Source organism: Callorhinchus milii, unplaced genomic scaffold, assembly GCF_018977255.1.
Source record: "Callorhinchus milii isolate IMCB2004 unplaced genomic scaffold, IMCB_Cmil_1.0 Scaffold6, whole genome shotgun sequence".
NCBI lineage: Eukaryota > Metazoa > Chordata > Chondrichthyes > Chimaeriformes > Callorhinchidae > Callorhinchus > Callorhinchus milii.
The window spans coordinates 23,688,096-23,703,993 of record NW_024704747.1 but is presented as its reverse complement, the minus strand read 5'-3'; positions in this window follow the sequence as shown (position 1 = coordinate 23,703,993).

Below are 15,898 nucleotides of genomic sequence, written 5' to 3'. Positions count from 1 at the left end.
GTTCATTGGTTTTGGTTTTACTTCTAAACTTTATATAGCAGTACTGTGGTACCTGGGGTGTGAAAGTTAATGTAGCTTTTCTGAAAGGTGCTTCCATTTCATGGGGAGTGGTACCTGTGTGACCCAGGTCTTATAGCATCCACCATCTTTATCATTCTTTACGTAAAGTTGTTAATAATGCCCTTAAAGCTAAAATTTTACTTAGTTTCACTATACATTTGTTGGATTTAGGTACCTTACTGTTCATTTAGTAAAAACTCCAAGAAAATACTACCTTGTAAAGTGAAAGCATGTGATGTGATGCCATCTAAGTAGGTAAATTACCAGGATAACAGAAGACTGATCAGCACCGAGAGATCTAAACAGTTAATAGATGGGTGGGTTTATATTTAGATATTACACACTGGAACTCGGAATTGTGTGGAGGTAAAGGGATGTCCAAAGAAGGAAAAGGATCTTGGTGAAATGATTGTTCACTGACTTTCCAGTTAAACAGTAAACATGAATGTCACAAATTTGGCCCCAATACTTGTGGAAAGCCCAGGGGGTGAGTTTATATTGCGATACTGAGAGGTGAGTCATAGATCCATTAGCTTTTTCGCACATTTTCAGGTAACGTTTAACTGCATTTTGAACCTATGCATACAAAGGACAGTTCCACAGAGGAGATTAAGTATTGATATGGATGTTTTTGCAGCTGCAGTATTCTTGTGTTCTTAGCACTGAGTAACGCTTGTAATGTTCCAACAGTAATTTTTCAGAAGAATGACAGTCCAGCTGCACTTTTGATGTGCAGGATGGATTCCTTCATAGAGTGGGCCACCTTCAAGTTTTCATTGCTTTGAACTAACATTCAGAACAAGGATAGCTTTTCTCAACGGCATAACAAAAGAGGCCCATAATCCATGAATGAAGAGAGAGCAGCTTTGTGGGTGTTCACCAGCAAAAAAAAGACACACAATCAGTACACTTTATAATGTATCCTGTGCAGCACTTTGGGACGTTTTCCTGACGCAAAATACCAAATGTAAGGATGTTATTGTAGAAAACTGAAAATATTGAAAAACTGTATAATTGAACATTCTCGACCTCTTTCCTGGTACGCAATTGACTGGTTTCCAAGAAATATGTATCACTAACCCCAGAGTACTCAACTTTTACAATTTACTATTCACCTTTAGGGCGTAATATCCAGATGATTCATCAGGGTCAGCCAGAGTGGTGCCAATCACTCTTCCCTCAGGCTTCTCTGTATAATTAAGATGAACCATCACTTTATCATGTACTTAAATTGTGAGGCTTGGATAATGATCAATCATTCAACAAGAATACAGTTTAGTGTAACTTAGTACTTTATTTTGTTATAAAACAATGCTTTATTTTCTGACCTACAGGCAATTGCAAGTGCATTCTGTTTTTTAAATCGTTTCTTGTGTGAAATTGTACTTGATTGATAATGGCAACGAGGGATTATTTAAGATGGAAATGTAGCATGTTCCCAAATATGTGCTCACGATTTGTTTTGACTACTGTCTGTTTATTTATTGAAAGGTAATTGCCCTGTATTTGGCAGACAGAAAGCCAGCATTTGAATGAACACTGCACATTCAGACATTCGTAACTGATGACTAAGACATTACCACCACTTACACAATGTTGCTCTCAATCGTGTTACATTACTTACCAAAATTCCAGACATGGTCCATTTTTAATGTAGGTATAAATGCCTCTCGGGAAAAATCATTTCATTTCCTGATTTGTCTTAATTACCTTTAGGGATCAGGAACCATCTATGTGTAGCTTTCCCTGGAAATAGTATGTGATGTAGAGTCTAGGATTGAAAAGGTTTCTGTTGGTCTGTGAAAGGAGCAGACTTGATAGACTTGTCATTTTTATGCGGTATCTTAACTTGTTTGTGGATTTAACTGAATTAATTTCACTAAACAGTGTAATAATATACCTCTAGTGGCAGTCTGGAAACACAATAATTATTTCATTGATTCAAAACACAATTTTTTTAAGACTGCAGTCTCAAAGTTGTGATTCTATTTTCAGTATATCCGATGGCAATCTTTAAGTTTGATCATTAGGCAGTGAAACATTTGTGCAGAATAATTTGCTGCTGTTCATTCCAGAGAGGGTGGCTGATAAAACTCCAAGCTCTCATTTTAAGATACAGCCTTGCAGCAACTGATTACACCTTAAAATATGCATAATAACCTTGTATTGACAAATAACATAAATTCGCTTTAAAAATGGCTACCCATTATAGGATTGGAGTGCTCTGCGAACTTGACTTTTGTCTTTAAGTTTTATAATAATAATAATAATCCTTGCATTTGATATAGCGCTTTTCACGTCGGGAGGACGTCCCAAAGCGCTTCACAGAACACACTGTAAAGTGAACTGACTGTATATTTGTGGGTGAACGCGGCAGCCAATTGCGCACAGCAATGTCCCACAAACAGTCGTAGATTGAAAATGACCAATTTATTATTGTTTTTGGTTTTTGGAGGGATTATTATTAGGCGTGTGGAGTAAGGAAACTTGCCCAAGGTTTCGCCCTGACCTGCCTGGAATTGAACTCAGGTCTCTCACTTGCAAAGCGAGTGCTCTAACCACTGAGCTACAGGACTCCACAATATACAGAGCCATTTCGGATCACAGAATCTTGTGTTCCTTATTGTTCCAGTGTGCCAATCATGTTCATACTACAGTGTTCAGCACTTTTATATTCTAAACTTCAGCCACACCAAATGCCCCCCACCCCCCGTTTCTATGTAAACTTAGTGTAAATGAAAATGCTGCTGTCAATGTTTCAGGTGAACCAAAGGGCCTTCTTCATCCGAAATAACCTTATGAACTTTTTTTTCAGACCTGCTGGAATCAGCAATGCTACTGTACATGAGAGCTGAAATAAAAGTAATATTTTAACATGTTGCTCAATTACCAGACTGAACCTCTACACTTTTCAGAGGTTAGTCGTAAGAATAATTCGATCATTGCTTCAGTTGAAGTAGAAACAAATGGTTAGTGCAACAGGAAGTCTTATACTGTTTAATCTGCTAATTGCTGCTTAACTGTTCTTTTCACAATGGGTCCATTTTCTCAGGTCATATGAGGAGAAGGCTGGAACAGTCAAGAAAAGAAATGATGGAAATTAGCTGAATTAGATGCGAATGAATGTCAATCAGAGCTTTCAAACTGATCTTTTTTTCCCCCCTCTTGCTGATTTTCTGCAAGAATGTTCTCTTCCAATAAAAGTGGTTCTGCATTTGCCTGATGATCACCACTACCTCGACCAAATGTCTGGCCCATCAATACTAAATGGCAGTAGGTTATTTGACCATGAGTAGCATCGCATCAAAAGTTTGATACTATACTTGTTCAATGTCCACAGACAATAATCTCCATCAGTGGTCCCTGGCTGCAGATCAGGAGTAGGAACTTTGGCTGCTTTTTCCCCTTTCCTACTCCAAAGCATTGAGACTAATTGAAAGAACTGATATTTAATTACCAGAAACATTGGTAAACTTTAGAGAAGTGCCTTCTGACAGAGTCGTTTCCCTTTGTCAGTTGCTTCTGAACTTATTGTTAGTTCATCTTACCTGAGCTATGTTCTTGCTCAGCAATTTTAAAATAATGTCTTTCGTCCCCATTGCTTTGAAATGGCCATGTTCAATGGTCCCTGATTTCCAGAATTCAACTTTTAGTGATTGTCTTGATCATTTCTAAGCCATTTCCAGGTTTGCAACTCACGTGGCCTACCCCAAGGCAGCTGGTACTTCTGGATCTCATTTGTAGCAGTGTCCTGGACAGAATTGGCACATTACAGTTCAATCGCTCAGACCTGAAATTAAATGAGATCAAACAACAAACTTAAGCTAATTGTTCACAACCGATTCCATCAAACGTTTGTTTCCAGCTATCCACAGGATTCCTTGAAGGCGGCATCTAATGTTCTGCTTAAAGTGAATGAAACCTTGAGGCGCCAATGTTCCTGCACGATGCTTGTGAACGAGTGCATAAGAAGGAAAGGCAAAACCAACCCCCTCACTCTGGTTTCTGCAGAATTCCCCAAACAGGAAATGATTTCACTAAAACATTTTCAGTGGTTTGCCTGTTTTCCATCCATTTTATTCCAAAATTTAGGAGACTTAGAGATGGACACTTTCAAATAACAATTGAAAATTTTGCCTTGCTCTTACAAATCCCTTGGGGTCATTTTGAATCTGCTTGCTACCCGTGGCTTGAGGCCGAATTTGCAAAACTAATACTGTGAAAGAGGAGTTCCACAAACCATTGCTGGAGAATTACTATTCTCTATTTGCATTAGTAAATAAAAGTCTTAGGAAAACCATTATTTGTCAAAAACATGTATTTAGAGCTGATATTAAAATGGGAAAGTGACAGAATGAGCAAGTAGTATTTGATTAAAAAATTGAGTGTTTTTGTTAAACACCGTATTAAAATATTTACTTGTATTTAGGAATTGTCTCGCTATTGCCCCACAAAGCGAGTGCAGCTTTACCACTATAAAAACACGTTTCTATAAATGATAAGTTGTTAAGCTGCAATTGCAGACTTTTTCACTGAACCATATACTACCTGACAGATATATTATCTAAATGGTCTGGAACATTATGGCAACAGATGTTTCGGGACTACTTGATGTCTTATGAGTAACATTTTGTCGCAGCTAGCAAAAGATCTCCAAAAATGTTACATTCACACACTTTTAATTTGCCAAATAACCTGTAACTCAACTTGTGGAACTAAATTCCCTCACCAAAAACAAAGGTGTAGCAATACTGTAAATGAAACTGAGGACAGTCAATTGTATTATGAGACTGAATTCTTCGTTTAGCTACTCACGGACTATTGCAGTGCAATCCAATTTTTACTACGAAAGAAAAAAGCCTGCAACTTTAATTTCCAAACATTAAACATGCCATAAAATGCTTGAATATCCTTTTAAATGTTTAAAGAATATTTAATTATTTTAAAAAAACTCAATTGGTTGCACTGGTAGTTTCTCAAGCAGCTCACATTGTCAAATGTTAGCTGCTGGCAATTTCTTTTTTTTAATTTAAGTGTCCTGCAGAACAGTTACTGTACAGAATTACTACATTCACCACTTGCCGTTGCCTATGTATAGTGTGGTCAGGGAAGGTCTCAATTTAATGCAAGAATGTCTCATTGACAATTCGGAACCTGTGCAACTAATTGTAAGGCACGAAACTGCAATTGGAAACAAAGGCAAAGGTCAATCTTGGGTAATTGGGTAAACCGTGCTGAGTAGGTCCAGCAATGTTATTAATGGTCTGAAGCGGGGGTTTCCAACCAGTCGATTGCCTCTGTTTTGTGCCTCTCGCACATGATCAAGAAGACAAGAGGGAGGAGAGGTAGTGCTGCATCGTAATTTAGGCCAAATCAAAACTGTTGGTTAAAAGTTACGGTTAATAGTGGAATTAAAAACTCTGGTGAAATCTGGGTCGAAAGTGTGGCCAGAAAAGACCAGCTTATTCTGTTTGCTGGAATTTTATATTAGGAACCTGTGAACAGAGTCACTTATATTTTATATTTAAAGCTCATTTTCTTAATAAGGTAAAAACACGTATGAATTTGCATTAGTTCAATAAACATAGGTCCAATAAGCTGGATACGACAGACAATATTGGCAGTAAACTCACATATAGTATTGTTACTGGAATCAAGTTCATAAGCAGCAGGCCCAACATCTCTTGCTTTTCGTTTCTCTGAAATTGAAACTAGTGAGCGTTGTCTCTGGAACTGGCACACTGATAATAGCAGAATTAAAGAATCAAAAGACCTTGTCTCTAGCAGTTCTTCTAGTACTTCATTTGGGTGTTTCCCTCCACATGTTTGTGTTGCTGGAAGTTTGTAGAGCTTACGAAATGCATTTGAAAAACCCACAAATTTTATGTTCTATTCACATTTCTAAGTACTTCTTTGTTGTAAAACCAAATTCTTCCCTGTGATTGGGACATATTTAATTGCCACTGAATGATTTATTGCTTATTGTTTGAAGGCTTATTATGGATCTGGAAGGAACCAATGATTGCAATAACACACCGTCGACCTCAGTTCCCTCGCCTACTGTTACTTTAGCCTAAGGGTATGTATTTTCTTCTGGTTTCGCACTGTTCAAGCAATTTGTTACTCAATTTAAACGCTTTGTCAGATTTTAAGCAAATATTATGCGGCTTGTTCTTGTTGAGAGCGTGGCAAGTCGTTCAGAATGAAGGCACTAATCGTCTTGTGCTGTTGGAATCGCCTGTCAGTCAGTATCTTAAATTTGACTTCCAGAAATCTAAATCTCATTTGTTTGTTTGCAACCATAAATTTGCGTCAGAACATATCTCACCATGTGCCTGGCTCCTCTTGCTGTGTTTCCTGGTACTCTCACTCTGACTGTCTCTTTGACCTCAAAAATTAAATACTGTTCCCATATGTGGAGAAGGTCTTTTATCACAGCTTGTGCTTCTGCACAGGATACAAGAAAAAGCTCCTCAAATCTGGCTTCTATTCCCCACCCCCCATATCTCTATGTCTCTCTCTCTCTATCTCTCTCTCTTCCACAACCTTTCATAATCCATCCCTGTTTAATCAATTCTACTATGGTGATTGCTCCTCCAAATATTCTTGTTTCTCCCAAGCTTCGAAATATATTGTACTACAATCACTTCTCCCTTCAACCTCACTCTGTTGGAATGAACACTTATCACTTTCTCTTTTACTGTAAGAAATATTTCCCAGGACCTTCGATTTGTTGAACTCTTTATCATGTTTCTCCGTGACTTAAAACTTTGGTGGTGTGGCAAATTCCTTCAAATAAATTCCTAATTTTAAATCTTGTGTTTGAATCCCAGGTCATGCTGAGAAATGGGATGCCATAAACTCTGCTTCTCCAACTCAGCTCAGCTCCAGTTCAAACAAGATTTATCAGTTACTTCATCGTTATGTATGCTTATTCATTCTTGCAACATCTTTAACTATTTCTCTGCAAAACTCTGCAGTCGAATATTCAAAAAGCAAAATGGAGAATAAATTTAAAATCCTGATTAATCTCCATTTTTCAGATAATTTGCCGAAATCATTTATGCGTACACATGTTCTATAAAACATACATCTTTGCATGGATTAAAGACATCCTTTGCTTCTGCCCTAACCAAAAGCAGAACGACTTGAATTCGAAAGGCTTGTTCACTGCTGACTCATGACGGATCACACCACGGTGTATTCAAACGCAACAGAAATCACTGTGAAAAGCAGGAATAGCTCAGCAGTGAATGCTGAACAAGCTTTCAAATAAATCTTGTGTAAGAATCCCAGCTCATGCTGAGGGGTGAGGCTCTATGAATTCTGTTAACATTCCACAATGTACAAGGCAATAATTGTAGTTCTGAGGTCATTTCCGTCCATGTGTGGGTGGAGGAACATTCTTATGTCCTTTCTCAAATGCGGTTCCCGTTAGGTGGCAAGATCCCAGGAACACTGGAGGAAGCTTACTGAAAGCTTGGGCAGTGTCACATGGAATTTTTTTGATTGCCCTGCTGTGAAGTACATTATATTACAGCTGTTGTTTTTTTTTTAAAAAAACATTTTATGATGTGCTTCTTCAGTGGGTGGGAGCGCCGTTGCTTTCGCGAAACACCCAAGTTTATTTAACAAAGAATAAATAGACGATGAGGTGATCACCACCAGTATTCGAACATCTTAAGAGTTTTCGGCCAAAATGGCACAATTAATATTCCTCATATTTAATTGTTTGTCAGTGAGTACGTAAAAATAAGAGGCAATCACTACGAGAGAGAGAAAATATATTTTAAGAGTCTTATCACATCGAAGCATTTTATATCAATTACTGTCGAGTGTAGTGACTATTTTGTTTTTGTTTAAAAATGTGGCACCCGTTTTGCAAAGAGCAAGGTCCCACAAGTAACCAGGTGTGGCCCGCCGAGAATTCACACTAGTCTGGGCAAGTCTGTTTTAAATCAATGTTTTCTTTTCAGTTTTTTCATGATTGAATATATCTTGATTTATGAGATAAATCAAGAAATATTTATTTTGTTGGCTGACCAAAAACGTTGGCCACCACTGATCTAGAGGAGCGTTGGCCAGGATACTGAGAGAAACTCCCTTCTCTTTGCATGGGTTACTCAAAGCCAATCTGAAGAATAGACACATCAGAGGATATTCAGTTTAAAGTATCATTTGAAATCTGGCACTTGCAACACAACTACCACTCTCCAGTACTGCATTAACATGTCAGCCTAGATGTGGAGAGTAAACACACAACCTTCACTGGTGATCTATTGTGGACGCTGTTGCCTTTCAGAATAGATTATTAAGTATTAAACATTTATCGCTGTTTGTGTAAAATAATCTGGTATCGATTCCAAATTTACTGTTCACTAATTTATGTTCTTTAGTCTCATTTTCTTCATTTACTGTGAATTATAGGTTTAAAATTATTGTACAGCGCAGCAAACTCCACTAACTCTGTTGCCTTCAGTGTAGAATTCTGCATTTAGAATAGTCACAATTAGATCAAATTGGAAAGTTAGAAGAAATTTCTTCACACAGAGAGTAGTGAGAATATCAAGGAGCTGTTGAGGCAAATAGCACAGATGTATTTAAGGGAAAGCTAGATGGGTTCATGAGGGAGAAAGGAATAGGTCAACACCAGCATAGACCAGTTGGGCTGAATGGCCTGTTTCTGTGCTGTATGTGCTAATGTATTTACAGGAAATAACATTTCCAAGTTTGGGTCACTGGTTGTTTTGAAAGTTGATACTGAAGTAAATGTTCCCAGGGAGGGCTACTCATAATTCTGGCTGACCCTCGTGAAAATATTGTAAAAGCATTCTGTTACGAACAATTTCTAATGTAACTGGCAGTGCCGGCTGGAGCATTCCACCTAACCCTCAAATCACAAATATTAAACAGCGAGGGATTAGTTGAATGGGTACATTCAAAAGAACAGAGGTATACTGATGAGCATCTTCCATCTTCATGACACAATTCATCTGTGTGAATGATCCTAATCCCTACGTGCTCCCAGGCTCCAGGGAAAGAGCAAGAACTGCTGTGAGAATCGAGTCGCTCGACTGCTCCTACAGTCACATGTTGCTGAGCTTTTGCTGGCATTTGATGTACTTGTCAAGCACAGAAACAAAAGGCTGATTGTTCTTGCTGCAGAGCGTAGACACAAAACTTGTTAGGTGGTGTTTAACGTGTGCAGTATGCACGGTCTCAGCTGATAATTCTTTACAGCAAACTGAATCCTGCCTTGATTCATTGGAGCCACCTCTAAACCAGTGTGGAAATCCTGAAGTTATCAGAAGTGGAGCTTTGCTGGTAATTTGCCTTCTAAGCACTAACTGTCCGTCCTTCCGATGTGAAAGTGCTACGCAATGGAAATTGTATTGTACCCTTTAAGAGATTAAATATATTATTAATTTAAAATTAAATATTTTTTACAGTCTGATCATGTAAGCATAATATACAAATTAATGCAGAAAGTTACTTTGTTACAAAGTGAATCATAAAATTACATTGTAGGACTGACTCCTTATCGAAATGAAAACTAAAGAGAATTGAAATTACTCAGCTGAATCGGAAATGAGCAAAAGAATAACACTGTCTGTATCCTGTGAATCAGACCAAACCCTACTTGCAATTCCTGTTGAAAATAATTAAATTCTTGGGAGTGGAAAAGTTAATCATGTTCTATTGAATCAACTTGGAAATCTGTACATGGAGAAATGGTATAAATCTCTGTAAGGTCACTGAGTAAAGAAACACAGCAGTCAATTTGCGCATAGCAGTCACCCACAAACAGCCATTGGCCCCTACACCAGGAGAAACTCCCATTTCTTTTTGAATCATGCTACCGGATCTGTTATGTGCATTTGAACAAGCAGACAGGACCTCAGTTTAACATTTCATCCAATGGATGGCTTCTCCGACAATGTGGCATTCCCACAACACTATACCAGAATGTTATCCAAGACTATAGGTTTAGAGTCACAATATGGGGCCTGAAGCCGTAACCTGATTAACTTTCCACAGGACACGTGCCAGCATGTATTCCCCTAAGCAACATAAAGGAAATTGTGCACTGGAATATTATTTCCTTTTAAGGCTATGACAAAAGCCAACTATGGTCAAAATCACTTGCAAATCAAGATCTTATAAGAATATTCTGCTGTAAAGGAAATCCTTATCAGCTTAAATAGTTTTTCTAGAAGAGTGGTTAAGACCAGCACCTGGACTCGCTTAAATTAACTGCTTGATGGTTTCACGAGAGACCAGCAGGATGGGTATTTTGTGGGGCCCAGAGGGGACAGTGCACAGGACGCTACATAAATGCAAGTTGTTGTTATTGCTGTGAGCATTTTGGAAGGATCAGGTCAAAATTCATTCTCGACAGTCAATATCAGTGCAGAAGTTAAAAATCAAGGTTGGTTGCTGGTCACTATTTTGAACACACAACATATTGAATATATATACAGCTGGATTCCAATGTACTTAGAGCATTGTGTTCTTTCCACATATGGACTTATATTTGCTTAACATGTTGAGAAGAAGGGTGACTTAACATTTGGCTTGTGGTTAACTAGTTTAAATGATGATCATATGGACACATCCCAGTCTTGCTGCTGTGCATGCCAGGTTTTTTTTCTGGGAACAGTATTGTTGATGTTATCCCCACAGAGCCTGTTTCAAATAATTACACAGAAAATGTTAGAGGGCATTTGATAGAGCGTAAAATCTTTCTGCAGCTCTGTGATTTCTCCCACGCTCTTGTTTTATTTTTTCAGCTCTTAATTGTTTTGTGCACTAAACCCCAGAGCATCCCTCACTCTATTTTCACTGTGTGAAAACACTGCAATGTCCTCATGCTTGGATATTGGTGCCGATCGAGAGAGCCACTAGATTGACCAGATGTTCCGGTCTCACTGTTTTAAAAAATATATTATTGACCAATTGGTAAAAAATCTGAAACTCTGCTCATAAGTGAAATCTACTCTATGAAGTGCTCTCGGACGCGAGCCTGTATGAGGAAATGTCATGAATTGTTTATGGTTGCAAAGAGCAATTTTAGAACAAACACCAGGAAATATGTTTTTACCTATAGGGCAATTAACAGCTTAAATTATTTATCTAGAAGGATGGTTGAAGCCAGGACTCTGGACTCGCTTAAAAAAACAGCTTGATCCTGTGATGGGAGAATGGCAGGGTGGATATTTAGGTTAGAGGAGACAGTGCAGAGGCCACTATATAAATGCAAGTTGTTGTTGGTGGTATTTTGGAAGGATGAGATCAAACAGACTAAAGGGCCATTCTTAATCCAGTCCTCTCTTGTGATCTTGTGGAATATAGTGAAACTTCTCTTGTGGTGAGGGTCAACAATTTAAGCAACCATGAACTGGAAGGCGTGTGCATACCAAGGAGTTTACACTGATTGTTTTGGCACAAGGCAACACGCATACTGAACAATCATTACCGTGGTTCATTATTCCCATTAAATTCTTTGGGTCCCTTACTGTATGTATCTTTCTACGTGTTTTACTTTCTTTATCCTCCCATCGATGTCACTCACATGAAAATAAACTCAATGATTGGCACTGACACAAAATAGCATATTCTGTGGCTAAACCTCATACGCAGCATGAGATGTCTCTGTGCGTGTGTGCCTCAGCAGCTACCAGACTTGTGCAAGACTTGTGCTTTGCACAACTAACCACTGCAGCCCATCTTCCACTTGGCAAATTGTCATAAAGTTATGAATCAAAGGAAATCCAAACATTTCTTTTTAAAAGGACTTAAAAATGGTAGCCGCAAGCACGTGTGCGGATGCAATAATTAGCTTCAGTCTCCATGGGTGACACAGGGAAAAATAAACCAGCGCTTCTGCACCAGATTGCTATTTGTGACCTGTGCTGGAAGTTTGTGTTCTGACCATGTTTGTACAATTGCATTATAGCATATCTAACCCAACCCATCCAGGCAGAGACAAATAGCAGACAGTTTCGTAGTAGCTGATGACTAAGTTTTGTAAATGAGGCTGGATCGTAGGCCTGGGATCATTCCTTGTTGGGTAATTTGGTTGTGAAGAATGTTCATGACTTTGTTTTTCTGTTTGGAAATACCTGAGTGTCGGATTGTTTATTGTGCATGTCATCCTCCCTTGGTGCTAAATTCATTCTTGTTGTTAGATAATGGGAATGTGTAAGTAGATGTTTTATAATGAGCCTTGCTTGCTAAAGGTCACAAGTGATATTCATGACCTACATTTTTCAGTTATCAATTAACATCCCTTTGTGGTGTGTTTCCTATTTAATCCCTGAATTTAATGTCCCACAACATAGTGTAGAATAGCCGAACCTCCTCATGCTCTTTCTCAGCTATCTGAACCACTCCACACTTCAGACAAAATATGCAGCAGATTGATTGGAGCAAGTCTCCTTAACAGGGAAGTGATTTTCTAAGTTAATTTCCCCTCTTAGAATAAAAGCTGTTTGAACACAAAATGTTTTTGAAACATATCGTCTCCCAGAACCCTCTGCAGTACATCTCGGAAACTCTGAAGTCAGTGAGTTGCTGTCCGTTAGTAATGGATACAACATTATTTTCCAAGGCATGAAAATTGGCCTATTTTAGGAGAAAATGCAACATTTGTTTATTCTCATTTGCATCTTTATTGTTTCACTTTGCAACCAAATCATTCATATGCAAAGAGCCCTACATCAGTATTTAGTGCAGTAGATCACTGTGTGTAGACGGTAACACAGAGGAACAAAGAACATTTATCTGACTGGAAGTAGTTAGCGTGAGACAAAGCCCACATTTACACCATTCAGTTATAATTATTGTTCTACAAGGGTGGGAATGCGATTTGAAATCAATCCAGGCACTTGAAAAATGTTAGATGCAAATTGGTAGAAGGAAAACTTCTTCGGAGAGTAATAAATTTAAACTTTTGGAGCAATCAGAACATTTTGGTAAAAATCTGATTTTATGATCAACACTTTGGATTGGCCACATATGAACACTGTTGGGCTTTTATAAATACTGTGTGATGAGTATGATATAAAATTATTATTGTTTATGGACTTTCTATATCTCAATAATACAGTAGTAATCTTTTTATTTGATAGAGTGTGTTATCATCTCGATGAGATAACTCAAAGTGCTTCACAAGATTTTACCGTGAAACGGTGACTGTGTTTTATAGGCAAATGTGGCAGCCAATTTGCACACAGCAATATCTCACAAACAGCTACGAATTGAATAGCCAATTTTTACCTGAGTGATTGTTGGCCAGAACACTGCGAAACTCCCTAACTCCCTGATATAATAACTGGAGTCAATAAATTAGAATAAATAAAAGTGTGAGCTGGGGTAATTGAAGTCCAAGACTGCAAGCAGGCCATTGAAAAGTTTCATTTTTCAGCCTCCTCATGTACCCTTCTGAGTTTCGTATATTTAGATTATTGACATAAATGACAAAATAGGAGATTTCTAAAGTATAGGGTGAAACCCCTATAATCAAACAATTCACCCAAATCAATAGTTATAAAGAAAAATTTCCCCAAATCTTACCAGGTTGTTTAATACAGTACATCATGGAATTCAAACCTCCTGAAAATCATTTCTACATTGGCCCAATCGATTTGAAATAAGGGTCCATATACACGGTATATTTACTTCATCCAATATACACATTGCTAGAATTTATTGAAGGAAAATATTTAATATTTTAATAAGTTTATCCAAGACTGACATAACATGCATTCTTTCCCACTCTCTCTCCAGTAAAGCACATTTAATACTCGAGCACTAAGTTTATATTTTGTGGCAAATAACGTTACAAAAAAATAAACGACATAGAATTTGTCTAAATAGGGTAAGTTTGTTCAAAAACACTCAAGTTATTGAAGGGACAAAGGCCATGTACCAAAAAGCTTATATCTGGATTTTTTTTTGATGTTAGGTTTCAGTACTATTGCCCAGCTTCTCACGGTTGGTTTGTTTGGTCTTGCAGAAGGTTTAGGGCACGAGGATTTTCCTCATGGGCACCATTTCCCCGCCCCACTTCCACCCTCCAGCTAGGAACAGATCAACCAGGGGTCCTGCTCCGAGCACCAACCAGTGACCTACTAGAAAGTTAAACACCAGTCAGCACACATCACTTGTGGAACCAAATCCCGCAACAAATTCAACCGCATTTTATCGTTTGTGGGCCACTGCTGTGCACAATTGGCTGCCACGTTTCACCCACAAAATATACAGTCAACCGACTTTACAGTAGGTTCTGTGAAGTGCTTTGAGACATCTCGTAGACGTGATAGCGCATTATATCAAATGCAAGGATTATTATTATTACATTCAGCAGGGGGGATACTATATGTAGCGACAATGGAGAGCCATTGAAACAAGTTGCTCTTTGTTAGGTGTGATAATAAGAAAGGCTGAAGACAATTTCCCTTTAAACCTGATGGGCCATGAGTCAAAACTATGGGGGAAAAAAAAAGCTTGAATCATTGGTTCAGTAGTCACCATGTTTATTCTAACGTCAGACTAGGAAATGCCCACTTCTGTGAACTGAGTCAGAATATTTATTACTTTGCTTGGGAGTAGTTCCTGGTGTTTACAAGACAAACATGCAGCGAAGAAGAAACTGAACCTATAAACAAGTACATTCAAAAGTTTGTGTGTGTGATCAAGTAAAAACCGTAAATGGTTTGAGTAAAATCTAAAAATCCCCCTTCACCGGCAAATCACTATGCCAACCTCCTCTATTCCCTATTCTCCCCACCCCCTCTCTGTGGTTGATAACCACTGTAACACAATGACGTAAAACTGCCTAAAGATATAACTGGTATAAAATGAAGCCATGCTGTCTGAATATAATGTCAGCAAAAAGGTTTATGATTTTGTTAACATCTGTTCCAGCCATTCCCTCTTCACAGCAACCAGTGTCTCTTCGATATGATTACAAAGGCATTCACCTCAACGTTGAGTATCCTTTCCTGAGAATTATTTCTGCTGTGAGCCACTTGTCTGGAAAAGGCACAGAGATTAAGTGCCATGATAATATTGTATTGGGCTCTCGTAAATGCGTTCTTTTTTTTACACACACACACCCACATCAGGTTAACAGTTGTTTACGTAGCATCACCTCTCTCACTCGTATCAAAGGGAAACGGCAGGGTTGGGTTTTCGAACAGTACGTACGTAGTACTTTTAACACAATTTGTAATTAGTTTGGGCTCCTGATACTGATACTGAATGCAGTCTCGAAGAAGTAATGAAGTGTTTGATTTTAAGAAAAGTTAGATTGGAGTTTACTTTGGGGAGGAAAAAGTGATCTGAATGGAAGTTCCTAAATCTTTTTTCCCTTTTCTCTGAGGATTCAAACCCCCGCCCCGCCAAAAAAAGACCTTCATCTCACCCCCAATGCAAGCCTACGGCTGGCCCAGATCTCCAGACGTATAATATCCATCATCAACAACAACAACAACAACTTGTATTATACGTATATCGCCCCCTTCACCCAGGGCAGCATCTCGGAGTGTTTAACAGTGATGGAGCCTGACCCCCGGCCGAGCTGGGGGTGGTGGTGGGAGTGGTGGTGACCGTACGTGCGGTCGAAGAGGAAGGTCTTCGGTCGTGGTCTAGTAAGAGGGGGAGGGAAGGGGGGTGAGGCGGAGGGATTAGGGGAAGGGTGGTGGGGGGTGAGGCGGAGGGATTAGGGGGATGGGGGGTGGTGAGGCGGAGGGATTAGGGGGAAGGGGGGTGGGGGGGGTGAGGCGGAGGGATTAGGGGGATGGGGGGGGGTGAGGCGGAGGGATTAGGGGGAAGG